This window comes from Lathyrus oleraceus, chromosome 4 (genome assembly GCF_024323335.1).
Source record: "Lathyrus oleraceus cultivar Zhongwan6 chromosome 4, CAAS_Psat_ZW6_1.0, whole genome shotgun sequence".
NCBI classification, from domain to species: domain Eukaryota; kingdom Viridiplantae; phylum Streptophyta; class Magnoliopsida; order Fabales; family Fabaceae; genus Lathyrus; species Lathyrus oleraceus.
This window is the reverse complement of record NC_066582.1, coordinates 334,478,384-334,485,708: the sequence shown is the minus strand read 5'-3', so window position 1 is coordinate 334,485,708 and position 7,325 is coordinate 334,478,384.

Genomic DNA, 7,325 nt, shown 5'->3' with positions numbered 1-7,325 from the left:
TGAAAGAAATTCTTGTTCTCTCAAGAGCTTTGTTTGAAGCATCCATCGTTAAGGTTTGAAAAAGCGAAATCTGGGTTTCAATTAGAAGGGATTGGAAGAAAGGAAGGTTGAACGCTTGAAAATTCAGAGAATGTGAGAAAGTTCTGAAATGGGTAAGTAAGTGGATTTTATAGGCCTACAGGGAGACGTTTCAAATCAACATTAAATGGTAGACAAGTTAATGGGACACGTGTATCCCTTGGGCAGTGTAGTGAAAATGGCAATTAATGCTATAGCCATGATTTCCTAGAAGCTAGGAAACGTGATGAGTGAAAAAGATTCCGTTGTGGGCTGAAAAGACGTGGGTAGTAAAAAAAATGATGACGCTGACGTCACCAGACAAATGGAGGAACTAAAAAAGTTTTATCAATATTGAGACACATGGTAGTATCAACCATTGAGGCGTCGAAGTAAGGTCTCAAAAAATGTCTTTCTCTCTCGTGTGTCAAAAATGACATTTTTGGGGTGGGCAATCTGTTAGCTCAAATTTTCGACGCCCACTTCAAATTACCAAAATTGGAAAAGCATGTACAACTGGTTTCAACTAAGAGGTGATTTGACCAACTGAGGGTAGACTGGCTTAGCTGATTGAATAAAGATCAAGCTTATAGCTGAAGTTTCGGAGCAGTTCCTTAAGGAGTAGTTAGAAAACGGTTTCGATCAAATATTTGAAATTTAAATAAAGGAGGGAAGATTACCTTCGTTAGAAACCGCGAGGATACATGTGGAAGCAGAGTGATCGAACATACGCATGCAAGACGCCACGTGTATCAACGTGATTGAAGAACCATCAAAGCGGTTATTTTGATCCAGTATAAATATAGGGTCTTAAAGTTACAAAAGTGTGTGTCAAATTATGTACAAAAAACCTGCAAATTTACTAAGTATTTGTGTGAAGAAGAACTGTAAAACGCAGAATGTACGTTGTCTACACTATTGTTTAATCATTTCAAAGCATTATAAAATTATCTTTACTTTCTCTTCAGAAACATCTTTCCTTGTTCTTTACTCTCAAACACTTTATTTCTTACTTCGTCATTTACAAGTTTTAAAGATCCTTAGTTCCTTTCTGTACTTTGAACTTTTACCTTACAGTTTTAAAGATTCCAGCACTTACCAACCTTTTTGATTATTCTTAACCCTTCTAAAATTCCCGTTGTTTACTTCTTCTTTAATAGTTCTAAATGTTGATTTAAGATTGTTCTTTTGTTCAAGTCACTCTTTTGTCTTTAGTTTTTATTTAACGCTTTGATTTGACGTTTAATTCGATCATTTATTAACGTCACGTTTACGAGAAATTTAGCACATGCCCTAGGATCAACCTGATCGATCCTGTGAGTGACCAAATTTAGAAATTTGGAAGATCAGCAGTTGTTTACCATTTTTCAAGGTAAACACTTAGGGAGACATCTTTTTTCATCTTCCATTTGGTGAGAAGAAGATTACCAAGAATGATGTCTCCAACCTCTTTCGTCTCCCTTCCAACCTCTTTCGTCTCCCTTTAGATGATAACTTTTTTACCCCTTAATTGATGAGCCTTGAGATTGCAACTATGATTGTAGAACAATACAAGGGGTTACATGAGGGTTAATATTGGATGGGATTAGGGTTAACATATGAGCTTATTTTATTTTATATTGCCTTTGGGATACTTGTGCATCATTGGGGGAACATTATATGTACGAGGCGGGCGCCAGGGTATACATGTTGCATCTTGTTGGATGCATTATTTTAGCATGATTTTTCCTCACTCACATGCTTTCTGAGAAACTTTTCAGAAGGTCACCCATCCAAATACTACTCCAAGTCTAGCACGCTTAACTACGAAGCTCTTATCTGTTAGGCTACCGAAAAGAAGATGCATCTTGTTGGTATAGGTAGTACCAATTAATCCTAATAAGCTTCCATTCAACCATGCAGTCCCATACCTGCATAGCCTCAAGATCCCTCTCATTCTGATGTGAATTCGATTTTTCCCCTAGAAGCTAGCTAGAAGTGTTTCATTGTCATGCATCATGCATCGACAACCACTCCATCGCCCTCGGATGTTACATGTAACCACTCTTCGGCCTCTCCGACCTCGGGTGTTACATGCTCACCAGCTTCCGCTTGGTTTGTCCCCGAACCACATCGTACTGGGAGAGGAACCAGGCTCTAATACCATTTGTAACACCCCAAACTGCTTTCAGGATTACCGACTGACCCCATAAGCCAACACGGGTCTTTTCAGCATGCTTTTTCCTCACTCACATGCTTTCCGAGAAACTTCCCAGAAGGTCACCCATCCAAATACTACTCTAAGTCAAGCACACTTAACTATGAAGTTCTTATCTGTTAGGCTACCGAAAAGAAGATGCATCTTGTTGGTATAGGTAGTACCAATTAATCCTTATAAGCCTCCATTCAACCATGCAGTCCCATGCCTGCATAGCCTCAGGATCCCTCTCATTCCGATGTGAATTCGATTTTCCCCTAGAAGCTGCTAGAAGTGTCTCATTGTCATTCATCATGCATCGGTAACCACTCCATCTCCCTCGGATGTTACATGTAACCACTCTTCGGCCTCTCCGACCTCGGGTGTTACACATAGCCATGTTCGATGAACTTGGATCTTATAGTTATGCATTAGGTTGTGCTCCTTCGATGATACTTTATCGTGCCATTGGATAGACGACTACCTTTGAGACGAGGTAGCTTGTCGGTTATATGAGTTTATTTCCGGTATAAATATTTATTATGTTTAATTTTCGACATATTTATTAATTATATTTAGTATGTTTAATAAACTAACTTTATATATTTAATAGTAACATCAGATATACGACCATTTCATGTCTATTTGTAGCAGGCATAATCATGGTTATATCATATATGGCTCCCCAGGGGCCACGAGACATAGGTATAAACATTCTCATTCAGACGGTCTTCAGGAGTACGCGTGGAGGATCAATGCTCTGATGCTGGAAGATGTTATCTAGACGCGTGAAGGATTACCTATTTACCTTTGAGGTATCTCCGCCAGTTTAGCTATGCCTAGGGTGTTAGACAAGTAACTTCATATACAATAGGGGAGTCAGTTGTGTGGGTTTGAAAAATAATGTCCAAATAAAAATCTTTCATAAAATCATTTGAAATATATTTGTAAAACAAACAAGGTAAAAGCAGCGGAATAAAGAAAATCATAGTGGAAAGAAAGAAATACATCTTAAGTAATTAATTGATTTAAATGTAAAAAATTTAATGGAAGAGAGAAAATCATGCATAAAGGAAAATTCAAATCATGCATAGCCTGAAGTGTACTTTGTGTTAATTTGCATTATCTCAGGTCTCGTTGTTGATTGCTATCCCTTGACCCTTAAGTCTAGTTGTCACTGACATTGCTTTCAAGTCCAATTGTCAATGGCACTCTCCAAAATCCAGTTGTCATTGGCATTGTTTTCAAACCCAATTGTTATTGGTACTCCACGAAGTCCAGTTGTCATTGGCATTATGTTCAAAGGCTAGTAATACTAGTATATGTTTTGAAATCCAATTGTTATTGGTGTTCAAAGTCCAATTGTTATTGGTAAAACTTAAAGTTCAATCGTCACTAGCACCATTTGTCAAACACCAATTGTTATTGGTAGCCAAAGTCTGGTTGTTACCAACATGCATCTTTTAAAATCCAATTTTAACTGGTACCCTGTTTTCAAAGTCCAATTATCATTGGTATCCAAAGTCCAGTTGTCACTGACCATTTTCCAAGTCTAGTTGTTACCGTATTTAATCTCAAAATCTAATGGTTATTAGCACAATTTAAAGTCTAATTATTATTGGCATATTGTTTTAAAATCCAATTGTTATTGGTACCCCGAGCCCATTATCACTGGCATCAGATATACAATCTGACTGTTATGAGTACATGTCTTTCAAATCCAGTTGTCACTTATGTCTCTTTAAAGTATGGTTGTAACCAATATCTATTTTTAAAGTTCAGCTGTTATTGACATCCCCTACCGGATCCAATTGTCATTGGTCGTCGTTCTAAAAACCAGTTGTCATTGGTGCCTTTTTAAGTTCAGTTGTAACTGGCCCGTTGTTTTAAAATCCAGTTGTCACTAGTATCCTTTTAAGTCCACTTATAGCAGGCATTTTGTTTTTCAAATCCAATTGTTATTGGTATTCTTTAAAGTCCAGTTATAGCTGGCAAATTTTTAAAATCCAATTGTAATTAGTATCTCAAGTCCAGTTGTAACTGGCCCTCCTATGATAAAATCCAATGGTAATTGGTAGCCAGTTAAGTCCAGTTGTAACTGGCGCATTATCTTTAAACCCAATTGTAATTGGTATCTTAAGTCCAATTGTTATTGGCGTTGTTCGCAAGTTCAATTATCATTTGCATATTTTCAAAAGTTCAGTTGTAACTGACATTCTATTTCAAAATCCAAATGTAATTGGTACCTTAAGTCTGGTTTCCATGAAGATTGTTTAAAGTACAATGGTTATTGGCACCCTTAAAGTCCAGTTGTAACTGGCACCATTTTGTTAGAAGTTGGTTATAACCAATGCTTACGGTCAAAGTCCAACTGTTGTTGGCACCTACAGAGAGTTTTATACCCTATTTGTCCTAATATTTCCTAGAAAGTCATGTATGACTCGTCATTCTAAGGAATTCCCAGAATTGTGGATGACATTCTTGTTAGAAGATTCTGACTTTTTGTCTTTATTGATTTCTTTGTGAAGAATCATCATATCCTTTGCATGGATGTTTTTCTTGTCACAAAACTCCCGAGTTTTATCTTGGACGATTTCTTTGTGAAGAATCTCCATGTTGTCTTTTACGTGGATGACTTTCTTGTAAGAAAGCTCTCAGGCTTTGTCCTGGTTTGTTTTCCTTGTTAGGAATCCCCTTATTTTTTTTTATGCTTTTCTTGTAAGAAAACCCTAGAACATTATGACCATTCGTTTCATTGTTATGAATCCCTTAAGTCTTTGATTGGATGTTTTTCTTGTGAGAGAGCTCCTATATTTGTCTTGTGTGTATTCCTTGTTGGGGATCGCCATTTTGTTTGTTTGGATATTTTTCTTGTTAGGAAGCTCCAGATCTTCGTGTAGGATACATTTATTGTCAGAAATCTCCAATTATTTTAATTCTCTTGTATTATAAAGTGTTGTTTATCAACTTGCACTTTTGATACTCCCTAGTGTGTGTCTTTTCTCCAACAGGATTGTTATCCCCAATAAGTTTCTACCCTCATTTTCGTTTCATGTGGGCCACCAGTACCTTGTCTCCATCATTCCCCAAAGATCTATATGTCTTGCATTATTCATCTATCATGAAATATCCTGTTAGGGTTCATCATATCCCTAGAAGATTAAAAAAAGGAGTCTTGTATCCATGCATAACATATCATATAATGTCATATGCATTCAGAACCAAAATCTGAGTCTTCTTAGTATTTAACTATCTTCCACTGTGATCATATGAATAGTATTTTGCTTCATATCATTTGAGTTAAAGATACTTAAATAAGGGCAACTGTCACACTCCCATTTTGACCCTAAATCACCAAATCAATACATATGTCATAACATTTGCATTTCTGCATCTCATAACATGCATTCCATGTCACATAATTCCTAGAATGTCAATCAAAATAAATTTTTAGATCTACAAGAAAACCTATTGAATCAATTTTCAAACATGCGTCAAAACAGCGGGAGAAAAAATTGAAAATCAAGCTTGCACACATCAGTTTTAATAATCTATGTTTCACATAGTTTAACCTGGTGTGCTTGATTTATTTTATGGCTACTTTTTCGGTCACATTTTGATCTGTCTGAGCATTTTAATCGGGCATTTTCTATTTCAAAAGTTGACAAAAACTTATATGTTTTCGAGAAGTTTATTTCGCACCGATCATAATGGTGCAATCATTTTATTTTTCTGGGCATTTTTGCGCCTAATTTTTATTCAATTTTATCCATTTATTTCCATTTTTTAGTCAAAGTAATTGGGCCGATTATTTAGAATTAATTATGTGTTTTGTTTGAATTTTAGTTGTGTAATTTATTTTTAATTAATTTTTGAAGTTATGTTTATTTAATTAATTTCATCAAAGAAAAAATTTAAAAAATGAGAAAATATCTCTTTCCATCCATTCATCATAGGCCACTAAGTCACATTGATTTTCAACTAGAATTTGTTTTGATATTGGTGGAGGGACCACTTAATTTTTGTTGTATGTATTGCATGGCAAAAATGGACCACCACCAATCAAGGACCACGCGTCCCATTTTCCATTTTGGTTTTCTTTCTCCAAGTTTTGTGGATCACATGGGGAGAGGGTATATGTTTTTAGGGATAAATCATTTTTACTGAAAAGAAAACACTTTTGGGACTCTAAGAAAGAAATGGAAAAGACAAAAAAGAGGCAGGTGAAAGTTTTAGTAAAAAGGTTTTTTTTTTCAAAAGAGTTTCTTTCTTCTTCATTTTTCGTTTTTCACTATTATTCACCAAACACACAACTGAAAATCCTTCTCTCCTTCCTCTTCCATAAAAACCCATCTTCTTCTCATTCCTCTCAACACTCCTCACTCACTCACTCACACAAACCCCTTTTCATTTCTTGCTCACATTTTCCTTCCCTCTTCTTCCTAACATAAAAAAACCTTAAACACTCATACTCACCTCAAGTTCCCCACCTCTTCACGCACACACAAAACAACCCTCCCACCAACTCACAAAACAACTTATGCACCACCCTTCATAACACCCTCTTTCAACAACTCACAACAAACACCTCCCTCTAGTGAAAACCCTCACGGCTGCTCATCCCTCTACTCATGCTTCAACTCCTTCACTTCCCCACAACAAACCGCACAACCTTCTTCCTCTCACCATCAAGCAAACCATCCGAAACAACAATCTAAACCTACTTAAACTCACCATACTAAACAACCTTCAAGTTTTCCACCCATGAATAACCACCTTAAACTTCCATGAATTACAAAACCAGTTGCATCACCTACTTCCAACATATAGATCCAATCACTTTCAACCTTGAATGACAACCACCGAAAGACACCCCTAACCACCATGAAATATACATTACCTCATCTTCCGTGACACAACAACACCTTCATGTGACCATAGCCGCCCTCACACAAGCAACACCACCTTCTCAACAACCTCCATAAACATACGCATTTTTCGATAACGATTCAATTTGTTTATCTTTACTCTGAGTTTCTTCGATTTACATTTCAATTTTTTGTTTTTTTTTGTTTATTTGGAATGTATGTTT